The 12,304-nt window shown below is 44.8% G+C and overlaps 1 protein-coding gene across 5 annotated transcripts in view; it reads left to right on the top strand.

Moving 5' to 3' along the window:
- glrbb (glycine receptor, beta b) overlaps nt 1-12,304 on the top strand; it is a 291,220-nt gene that overhangs the window by 172,195 nt on the left and 106,721 nt on the right. The gene's annotated exons all lie outside the window — the stretch shown is intronic.

Raw genomic sequence — 12,304 nt, forward strand, 5'->3', positions numbered from 1 at the left:
CTCCATCGATGAGAATCTCCCTTTCGTGGTTGAATGTGATGCCTCGGAGGTGGCGATCTCGGCTACTCTGAATCAGGAAGGTCGTCCTGTAGCATTTCTGTCCAGGACCTTACAAGGTGCCGAGCTACATTATCCTCCGGTTGAGAAAGAAGCCACAGCCATCATAGAGGCAGTACGGAAGTGGAACCATTTTCTAGCTCGCCAGCACTTTACATTGATCACGGACCAACGATCAGTCGCCTTCATGCTCGATAATCGAAAACGAACCAAAATTAAGAATAATAAAATACAACTTTGGAGGATGGAACTGGCCTCTTTTGGTTATACCATTCTCTATCGGCCTGGCAAGGAGAATGTGGCCCCGGACACCCTCACACGGGCATTCTGCTCCACTATGTCATCCTCCACTCTCATGGATGTCCACAATGGTTTGTGTCATCCTGGCGTTACGCGCATGCTACATTTCGTACGATCACGGAATCTCCCTTTTTCCACTGGAGATGTAAAGAAAATATGCTCAGAATGCCGGCTTTGTGCGGAATTAAAACCTCAGTTCTTCCGCCCCTCAGATGGTATACTCATACATGCAACCCAACCGATGCAACGACTTAGCATCGATTTTAAGGGCCCAGTGCCCTCTTCAACTCGGAACACATATTTGCTCACCATGATCGACGAATATTCACGTTTTCCGTTTGCCTTCCCCTGCTCCAATATGCTGGCGTCCACAGTAATCTGCTGCCTTGAGCAGGTATTTTCTCTCTGTGGCATGCCGGCTTACATTCACTCAGATCGGGGTCCATCCTTTATGTCGAGGGAACTCAAGGACTACCTCTCAGAACGGGGAATTGCTACAAGCAAAACAACACCATACCATCCCATCGGAAATGGGCAGGTAGAGAGGTATAACGGTATCATCTGGAATTCCGTACGTCTCGCTTTAAGATCTCGGGGCCTACCAGACCAGCAATGGGAAACAGTGCTTCCGGATGCATTGCACTCTATACGGTCCCTGCTTTCTACAGCCACAAATACTACACCTCATGAGCGGTTCTTTGGATTCCAGCGTCGCTCATCTCATGGGACATCACTCCCGTCATGGCTAACTACTCCTGGACCTGTATTACTCCGAAGATACGTTCGGACGTCTAAACATGACCCTCTTGTAGACGAGGTCGAACTAACCGATGCCAACCCCACCTATGCAAACATACGATATTCCGACGGCCGAGAATCTACCGTATCATTACGAGATCTGGCTCCCTGCCCACCAGGACCTAGTGGGACATCGGGTGATGGCATTTCACCAGGAAACTCTTGGGACCTATCGGGTACCCCTCTCCAGGATCCTGATCGGACACCAACTAGCTTGGTGCCGGTAGAACCCCGTGCTCAAGGTTGCGACCCTCCCAGTACCACGCATGAAAGTACTGGTCCGCCACAGACCAGCTCTGCACCTCCCTCTGAACAGAGGCAGTCTGACTTTGAACCTATTGGGGCTCGTACTCGAAGCCATTATCTCCCCGACCCTTCACAGGGCAATCCAGGCCACACGGACTCTGACCAATGGCCAACCGCATGTAAGCGGACCAGCGACCCTCTACGACAGGAATCCAAACGGGTGCGACTCTTCCTTGTTCGGCGGCTGCGGACCAAAAGGTAGACCACAACCTCCTAAACCTGCAGGAGGGAAGAATGTGATAAAAATAATAACTTCCGGGAAGTTATGTCATCACTTCCTGTGAACTGTGAACTATGAACTGTGTACATACCTCACTTCCTGTCATGTGTCACTTCCTGTTGGACTGGTATAAATACTGGTCTGTTCAGTATTGTAAGAGGCTTCTACCAGAGGCATGGTAAAGACCTCTCTTGTATATAGTGTGTTTATAAGTTACTTAATGGTAAGCCTCCTTTTTCTTACATCACAATGCTTCCTAAAAACACATGGATTTGTGTATACTCTTGCTTTCAATTGCCTTTGAAAATGTTATTTTATTCCAACAATAAAGATTTGCAGAACTGACTTTTTTTACTTTATTGCAATTAAGTTATAATTTTTCCACTTTGTATTTTAACATTCCTCCCTGCTCAGCAGCTTAAAAACACTAGACTTTGTAAAATTTATGAATTTTTGTGCTTTGTCAAATTTCCTCCTCCAGTGGTAAAATAGGAAGGAGGAAGGAACTTGCATTTATATAGTTTTGTTCACATCGAGGATGTCCCAAGCACTTCATAGTCATTAAATTACTTTTAAAGTGTTGTCACTGTTGTTTTGTTGCTAAGGAGGATGGATTGGACCTTTTATGTTTCCATTTTCACTGTCAGTACTGATCCCGATTGGCCAGGATGAGATGCATTTCCATCTGGTATAGTTGACGCTACTAATTTTTCTTACCCCCTGAGGTGAACTGTGTCATTGCTTCTCATCTAATGGCTTGGCAAAGAATTGCTAAAACTTAACTGTTGAGGGCCAATGAGTCAAGCATCAATGGTAGCATTCAACCTCAAACCCACTGGTTCATTAATGTTTTCTACAGCTATGCATGAAATAAATAAAAGTTTACACAGAAATGAATGAAGTTACAACTATGAAGTCAGCCACAGGTTTATTAATTTCACTGTAATATTTTATTGATTTAATTCATATCTTTAAAAGTTAACACTAATAACTTCCCTTTCCATATATCATAGAATGATACAGCACAGAAGGAGGCCATTCAGTCCATCATGCCTGTGCTGGCTCGCTGAAAGGACTACCAATTAATCCCACTCCCCTTCTCTTTCCACATAGCCCTGCAAATTTTTCCTTTTTAAATAGCAATCCAATTCCCTTTCGAAAGTTACTGTTGAATCTGCTTCCACCATTCTTTCAGGCAATGCATTGCAGAACATAACTCGCTGAGTAAAAAAATTCTCCTCATTTCCTCCCTGTCTCTTTTGACAATGATTTTCAATCTGTATCCTCTGGTTACCAACTCTCCTGCCAGTGGAAACAATTTCTCCCTATCTACGCAATCAAAACCCCTCACAATTTTGAACACCTCTATTAAATCTCCCTTTAAGTTTCTCTGCTCTAAGGAGAACAATCCCAGCTTCTCTAGTTTCTCTAGACAATTAAATCCTTGGTACCATTTTGGTAAATCTCCCCTGCACTCTCTCTAAGTCCTTGATGTCCTTTCTAAGGTGTGGTGCCTAGGATTGGACACAATACTCTAGCTGAAGTATAACCTGTGATTTATAAAGAATTAGCATAACTTCCTTGCTTTTGTAAATTTTTGCATTCTGTTCACTGTTTCCATATTAAAAGTGCCTGACTTGTCAGCTGCAACTTCATTCTTTTCAATGTGTGTTCTATCAGTGAGAGTTGGCTCAAATTGGGATTGTTGGCAGAAATTGGGTCAGGGTTACCAGAAAATGCCATTTTAGTTCAGAGCTGCCAGCAAAAGTTAGGTCAAGTTGGGACTACCTGCTGAAATTAGGTGGAGTGGAGACACTGCATTTTTGGTCAAGGTACCACATAGGACCTATATATCCTAGTCTGTAAATGAAGTATTTGCCATTTATGTTAGTTATATACAATTTAGCTGTTTTAAGCATCCTGGGACATTTTATTACGTTAAAGGCCCTATATAAATGCAAGTTGTTGTTGTTGAGAAATGTTAAATAAGCTTTAATGTAGGTGAGTGATGCTTGGACATTGATCATTCTGTCATTCCTGCTTATGAATTCATTTTGGAATAAGCCAGCTGTAATGATATCAGCAAATAGTGATGGTATTTGCTTGTTTGATTATGATGCCTTACCAGCATATTTGCATGTATTGATTGCTTATGCCTGACCAGCAGAGGGCATGTGACAGAGACAAGCAGTGGAGTTTAGTTTTGGTTTCGTTCTAGATGGATTACTAACATGATGTCTCCTGTGATGCAGTTAATTTACTGAACAAACTTTAGATTAAAAGGCATTCTCTTTCATCAATGTCTCGTCATTGAACCCACATACAAATCAATACATGGTGTCAGAAGTGGGATTGAAAGAGATGAAGAGGAAAAATCTGAAGTTAAATCAGCTCTCCACATATTAGCAAGCCAAAAGAGAACATCGTTGCTTACCATTGGAGAATAGCTAACGAAGTGAAAAAATGGAAGGTTTACACCCACCGCATCCACCAAGAAAGTGTCCAGCATATGGTAGAAAATGCAATAGTTGCAACAAAAACAACCATTATGCCCGTTGCTGTAAGAACCAAGCGCAACAAAGCAAGGTCCATGCAGTAGATGAAAGCGGGATAGAGGAGTTCTATGTAGATGTTGTGTCTGAAAACAAAAAAGAAGAAAGAGACTGGATGTTGACACTAAAAGTGAATGACATACACATTCCATTTAAATTGGATACTGGAGCACAAGGTAATGTGATATCAGAGACTGATTTTAAGAAAATTGGACCCAGACCAAAGATACATGGAATAAAAGTGAAAGTGACAGGATACTCAGGTACTGATATACCAGTGAAAGGAAGATGCATTGTCAAAGTAACACACAAGGACAGAGAGCACACGCTAGCATTAATCGTGGTGACAAAGGATGTGCAAGCCATACTAGGTTTAAAAGCCTGTGAGAGACTGAACCTGGTAAAGAGAGTCCTCGTTGTGGAAAGCGAAGGAGAGACAGTCTATGATGAACTCATGAAAGAGTACAACGACCTATTTAAGGGTCTAGGCTGCCTGCCAGGAGAACACACGATCAGAGTAGATAAAAGTATGCCAACGGTCATACATCCATGCAGAAAAGTTCCGTTTGCTCTTCAAAAGCAACTGAAGGCAGAGTTGGACAGGATGGAAAGCCTGAACGTGATTCAGAAGATAGATGAGCCAACTGAGTGGGTGAATTCCCTCGTCGTAGTGGACAAAAAGAATGGAAAGCTCAGAATTTGCCTGGATCCAAGAGATCTAAACAGAGCAATAAAGAGAGAGCACTTCAAGCTTCCTACACGTGAGGAAATCATGTCACAGTTTGCAAATGCAAAGTATTTCAACAAGTTAGATGCATCATCAGGATTTTGGCAGATGAAATTGGACGAGGCAAGTTCCAGACTGTGCACGTTCAACAGTCCATTTGGCAGATACAGATTCCTAAGGTTACTATTTGGCATTGCCTCAGCTCCTGAAGTGTATCACAAAACTAACCATATGATCTATGAGCACCTGGAGGGAGTTGATACATCAATGGATGACATCATAGTATGGGGAACCACGAGAACTGAGCATGACGAGAGACTGAAAAAAGTGCTGGAAGCAACAAGGAAAACAAACCTGAAGCTGAATAGAGAAATGCCAGCTCGGGGTGACAGAACTGACATTCGTGGAAGATATCCTTAGCAGTGAGGGCATCAGACCAGGTCCCAGAAAGGTGTCCGCCATTGAGAATATGCCAAAGCCACAATGCAAAAAGGACGTGCAGAGGTTTAATGGAATGATCAACTACATGGATAAATTCATATCCAACCTCTCAGAAAAGATGGCGCCACTGAGAAGACTAACTGAAAAGAACATAGAATGGGAATGGAATCATGAGCATGAGAAGTCATGGAGCGATCTAAAGAAACTGCTCACAGAGGAACCAGTTCTGAGGTTTTATGACCCAGCGAGACCCATCAAGATATCATCAGATGCATCACAGAGTGGGCTCGGTGCCGTTCTTCTGCAAAAATATGACTACTGGCAACCTATTGCATATGCATCGCGCTCAATGACAGACGCGGAGACGCGATATGCTCAAATAGAAAAGGAGCTGCTCAGCATCACATACGCCTGTGAGAGATTTCACCAGTTTGTGGCAGGACAAGCAATCAGTGTAGAGATTGACCATAAGCCCTTGATTGCATTGTTCCAAAAGCCACTAAATAGCTGTCCGCTTAGAATACAAAGAATGATGATCAGGCTGCAACGCTATACACTGAATGTTGCATACACACCGGGTAAGCTGATGTATACAGCAGACACGTTGTCCAGAGCTGTTGACCCAAGTGAGCCCGCAAACACCAAAATGGATGAAAAAGTGAACGCCTACGTGGACATGATCACAAGTGCACTGCCCATAGCAGATGCAAAAATGGAGCTCATAAAGACTGAGACAAGCAAAGATGAAACAATGAGACGACTGAGGAAAAGCATCTTGGATGGATGGCCCAACATGAAGCAAGACTGCTCATCTGACATGGCAGAGTACTGGAACTGCAGGGCGGAACTATCAGTGGTCGAAGACATCATCTACAAAGGAAGTAAAATAGTAATCCCAAAGAGTCTGAGAAAAGTGATGCTAAAAAGGATCCATGGAGGACATCTGGGAATCGAAAAGTGTAAGAAAAGAGCACGAGAGGTGATGTACTGGCCACGAATCAACCAAGATGTGACAAATGAGGTGTCAAACTGCACAATATGCCTGAAATATCGAGCAAGCAATCCGGTAGAACCACTAAAGCCACACCCAGTGCCAGACAGACCTTACCAGAAGGTAGGCGCTGACCTATTCGTATGTCAAGGGAAGGACTATCTTGTAGTAACAGACTATTACTCCCTGTATCCAAAGGTTTGTAGACTGTACACCACCACTGCAGATGCTGTGATAACATGTATGAAAGCCATATTCTCCAGACATGGCGTGGCAAGCGAGGTCTTCGCAGACAATGGACCCCAGTTTTACAATGCAAGTTTCTGACACTTTGCCAAAGAGTGGGACTTTGTCCACACAACGTCAAGTCCTCACTTTCCACAGGCCAATGGTCTAGTGGAAAAATCGGTCCAGACAGTGAAAAGACTGATGTACAAGGCAAAAGACAGTGGAACTGACTTCTACCAGAGCATGCTTGTATACCGCACAATACCGCTCGAGTGTGGTAAGTCACCAGCCCAACTCCTTATGGGACGTCGGCTAAGGTCAAACCTACCCATCCCGGAGAACCTCCTGAAAACAAAAGAGGGGGAGAAAGTGAGGAAGTTCAAAGAACAACAGAAAGAAAAGCAAAAGTACTACTATGACAGAGGAACACAAAACCTACCTGAACTCCACACTGGTGACCAAGTAAGGTTCAAAGACAAAACAAACATATGGACTCAGAAGGGAACTGTCCTGAGTGAAGTTCAACCAAGATCATACACCATTCAGACGGATTAGTGTGCTGTTCTGAGAAGAAATCGTCGAGATCTTCTCATGGGACCAGCCACAGCAAGTCAAAAGACTGATACTGTTGAACAACCTGATCACACAGCATGTCAAAAGACTGATACTGTTGAACAACCTGATCACACAGCTGAGAAACCATCATCTGAGGCAACAACTCAGATTCAAGTACAATCAATCAGAAAATCCTCAAGACACGTGAAGCCTCCTGAGAGGCTCATTGAGCAAATTTAAGGACTATTGTTATAGAAGGAAGTAATGTTATCTTATTCTTTCTTCAAGTTCTAGTGTATTTACATATTTCATGTGAACACACAAAGCAAGGTTAAAAAACCTTGATAATGATAATGTTAATGTAAGTTCATTAAGTGTTACAGTTAAAATGCAGATTAATACAAAGAAAACATGTTGTTAGATAAAAGTAAAATGCTTTTGTTTTAAGAAAGGGAGATGTAATGATATCAGCAAATAGTGATGGTATTTGCCTGTTTGATTATGATGCCTTACCAGCATATTTGCATGTATTGATTGCTTATGCCTGACCAGCAGAGGGCATGTGACAGAGACAAGCAGTGGAGTTTAGTTTTGGTTTCGTTCTAGATGGATTACTAACATGATGTCTCCTGTGATGCAGTTAATTTACTGAACAAACTTTAGATTAAAAGGCATTCTCTTTCATCAATGTCTCGTCATTGAACTCACATACAAATCAATACACCAGCTAAAGTAAAAATGAGAATATCCACCATTTTGATTGCTGTCCATTAAGTATGATTAAAATTGTTTCTGAGTATTAGACAGAAATATTCCCATTTGTGAATTGTGTACATTGTATCACAAAGGCCCAGAAATTCAGGTCGGAGGCTTCCCGCGGGTGCAAGCCTCCAACCTGCACTTACCTTGCGCACCGGCCGTTGAGCTGTGGGCCCGCGTGGTATTCCGATCCTGGGCCTCCTCCAACTGCCGGCGCGCAGTGCTTGCGTATCCCAGGGGCGCAGTTAGTTCGAAGCATCCCCTGGGATCACGTGGGCCATGGAGAGCCAATGGCAGCAGGGAATGCTTCATTCGTAAATTTGACAGGAAGAGCTGTCAAACCTATAGATACTTTAAGCCCCAAAACATCACTAAAACTTCAAATAAATGTTTAAAAAAACATCACATTTTTAAAATAACTATAAATTACATGGAATAACTATTTTAAACAATAATTTAAATTTTTGGAAAAATTAATTACATTTTCTAACGGTGCTAAAAATAAATTTACCTTTCCTTAAAGTATTTAAAAATAATAAACCTGTGGAAAAAATGTTTTAATTTTAATTAATTCACCACTTACCTTGTTAAAAGCAGGTCTTGCGCCTGCTTTTTAAAAGTGTAACTGCTGGAGACTTACCCACCCGGAGAAACCTGCAAAAAAAACATAAGAACATAAGAAATAGGAGCAGGAGTAGGCCAATCGGCCCCTCGAGCCTGCTCCGCCATTCAACAAGATCATGGCTGATCTGATCCTAACCGCCAATCTACTATCACAGAACCATCTCCTGAATCTAACAGAATTAGACACACAAAATAGGAGCGGGATCAGGCTACACGGCCCCTCAGCCCGCTCCGCTATCCACAGGGCCATGACCGATCCGAACCTAGACTCATGTCCAAATTCCTGCCTGCTTCCCGTAACCCTTAATTCCCTTTACTTCTAGGAAACTGTCTATTTCTGTTTTAAATTTATGTAATGATGTAGCTTCTACAGCTTTTTGGGGCAGCATATTCCATGGACCTACCACCCTCTGAGTGAAGTAGTTCCTCCTCATCTCAGTTTTGAAAGAGCAGCCCCTTATTCTAAGACTATGCCCCCTAGTTCTAGTTTCACCCATCATCGGGAACATCCTCCCCGCATCCGCCCGATCAAGCCCCTTCACAATCTTATATGTTTCAATAAGATCGCCTCTCATTCTTCTGAACTCCAATGAGAAGAGTCCCAGTCTACTCAACCTCTCCTCATATATCCATCCCCTCATCCCCGGGATTAACCGAGTGAACCTTCTTTGTACTGACTCGAGAGCAAGTATGTCCTTTCTTAAGTATGGACACCAAAACTGTACGCAGTATTCCAGGTGCGGTCTCACCAATACCTTGTACAACTGAAGCAATACCTCCCTATTTTTATATTCTATCCCCCTAGCAATGAAAGCCAACATTCCATTGGCCTTCTTAATCACTTGCTGCACCTGCATACTAACCTTTTGAGTTTCGTGCACCAGGACCCCCAGATCCCTTTGTACTTCAGTACTTTCCAGTTTCTTGCCATTAAGATAATAACTTGCTCTACGATTTTTCCTGCCAAAGTGCATAACCTCACACTTTCCAGTATTGTATTCCATCTGCCAAATCTCTGCCCACTTACTTAGCCTGTCTATGTCCCCTTGCAGGTTTTTTATGTCCTCCTCACTCACTACATAAGTTCGATGCGCACGCGCTGCCTCTCCGGCGCACGCGTTCCACCTGTCAACCCCTTCTTTCAAGGGAATGGAAGTTCCGGTTTCCCGCGCATGCGCAGTGCATGCACGAAACCGGCACTTTCGTTGGGCCTACGCGTGAGTACCCAGTGCGTACTCACGCGTGGGGACCTGAATTTCTGGGCCGTTATCAAATAAGACCTCTGAAATTCTGCAGGGGTTCTCCTCGCCTTCAGACATAGCTTCAGCGGGAGACTGCTGAACCCCCAGAGAAAAGGCACAGACCATTAAAAGTGGCCATTTATGCCATTTTGCTGAGGGTTGTGTTGGCCTCCCTGATAATTTCAGGGCCAAGATATTTAGGACAATGTTTTCCTCTGTGGGTTAACTTTTACAAAAAGTAAATGTGAGCAACAAGGAGAACAAAACCAGTAGAAAGCAGCAGTGGACATTTTGGGGTAGATTTTCATCTTCACTGCCTGGGCAGTAATCTGGTGGAACGCACCACCTGCCCAGTATAGAAACCATCTGATTTTCATTCCACTCTGTTTTTACCACTAAAATATGTACATGAAAAGTAGCCCCAAAATGTTGCTTGATGAGGACTATTACAGTCCTGTTATTGACCAGCAAGAGAAACTTGTGCAGAATTGCACAGAGTGAAATAAAAACAAAACTTCAGTTCATTACCATCAGACCTGTAAGTTATCTGTGCAAAGAAATAGGAAGATTTCAAAGTTTCAACAGACAAAAGACTTTCAACCCACAGCAGCCATGCTCAGGAACACAAAGGACATAGGAATTATACAATTCCGGTTGGCTCCAGCTGGAACTGTGGGGCCTGTGATAATATTTTAAAGGGTATGGGAAAAGGACATGTCAATAGGTCTATGTGGATAGCTGCTTCAGAGGCCCCGATATTAACGGGGAGGCAGGGAGTGTGCGGGGCAGCCCAAGAGTGGGCGAGAAACCGGGTAACATTTGAATAATTTTGAGCAGACTTCGCCCGACAGCCAGCCAAATTGTCTGCCTGGCTGGCGGCCGGGAGCGGTAAGTAACAGCAGGAGGCCGCAACCGGGGACCCATAGGGATGGCCCCCAGCAGTCATACGTGGGGTTGGGGGAGAGTGGGGTGGAGGAGGGGGGGGGAGAGTGGGGTGGAGGAGGGGGGGGGGGGGTCTCTGGGCCATGATCGGGGGAACCAGGAGATACCCCAACCAGAAACCCTGGATGAACGGAGAGGTCCGCTCACTGTTGAAAGCACGCGACGCAGCATTTAAATCTGGCGACGCGGCGGCTTACAGTGCAGCTAGGACCAACCTAAAAAAGGATATCAGGACTGCCAAAAGGAAACAGACACTGCGGATAGAGGATCACTTCCACAATAACTCGGACCCCCGGCGCATGTGGCAAGGCATCCAGTCCATCACTGACTACAAGGGCAAAAACACCAGCCCCCCCCGGTTAGCGATGCCTCCCTTCCGGAGGAGCTTACCAACTTCTACGCTCGCTTCGACAGGGACAACAAGGAGCCGGCTATCAAAGCCTTGCCACCCCCGGAAGACCAGGTGCTCACTCTGTCGACCTCCGACGTAAGGGGTGTTCTACGCGGAGTGAACACACGAAAGGCTGCTGGACCGGATAGCATCCCTGGACGGGTACTCAAGGAATGTGCTGATCAGCTGGCTGATGTCTTCACCGCCATCTTCAATCTGTCATTGGCCCAGGCAGTAGTCCCTACATGCTTCAAGACCGCTACCATTATTCCTGTGCCAAAACAAACGGCTGTGACGTGCCTGAACGACTATCGACCTGTCGCACTCACACCCATCATAATGAAGTGTTTCGAGAGACTGGTCCTGGCTCACATCAAAGCCAGTGTTCCCGCCTCTCTTGACCAACACCAGTTTGCCTATCGTGCAAACAGATCAACGGAGGATGCAATCACAACTGCTCTACACTCAGCACTGAATCACTTAGATGATAAGGAGACCTACATCAGAATGCTGTTCATAAACTACAGCTCAGCATTCAACACTATCATCCCCAACAAGCTGGCCACCAAACTCCAAACTCTTGGCCTGAACACTTCCCTCTGCAACTGGACCCTGGACTTCCTAACAAACAGACCCCAGTCTGTCAAATTAGGTAACCACACCTCTTCCCACCCCCCCCCGCCGACCCTGAACACGGGGGCCCCACAAGGATGTGTGCTGAGCCCCCTCCTCTACTCCCTCTTCACCCACGACTGTGTGGCTGTTCATGGTTCCAACACCGTCATCAAGTTTGCGGATGATACCACGGTAGTAGGCCAGATCACCAACAACGATGAGTCAGCCTACAGGGAGGAGGTCCAGCATCTCGTGAAGTGGTGCGCCGATAACAACCTGGCCCTTAACATCAAGAAAACCAAAGAAATCATTGTGGACTTCAGGAAGTCTAAAGACGGAAGTCACACCCCCATCCACATCAATGGGGCTGTGGTGGAAAGGGTGGACAGCTTTATGTTCCTCGGAGTCCACATCACGGAAGACCTCTCCTGGTCCCTCAATACTTCCTCTCTGGTGAAGAAGGCCCAGCAGCGCCTATATTTCCTAAGGACGCTGAAGGGATGTAACCTGTCACCCCTGATCCTCTCTAACTTTTACCGCTGCACAATAGAGAGCAT

This window comes from Somniosus microcephalus, chromosome 2 (genome assembly GCF_052327205.1).
Source record: "Somniosus microcephalus isolate GS21.2 chromosome 2, FLI_Smic_1.0, whole genome shotgun sequence".
In the NCBI taxonomy this organism is placed as follows: Eukaryota; Metazoa; Chordata; class Chondrichthyes; order Squaliformes; family Somniosidae; genus Somniosus; species Somniosus microcephalus.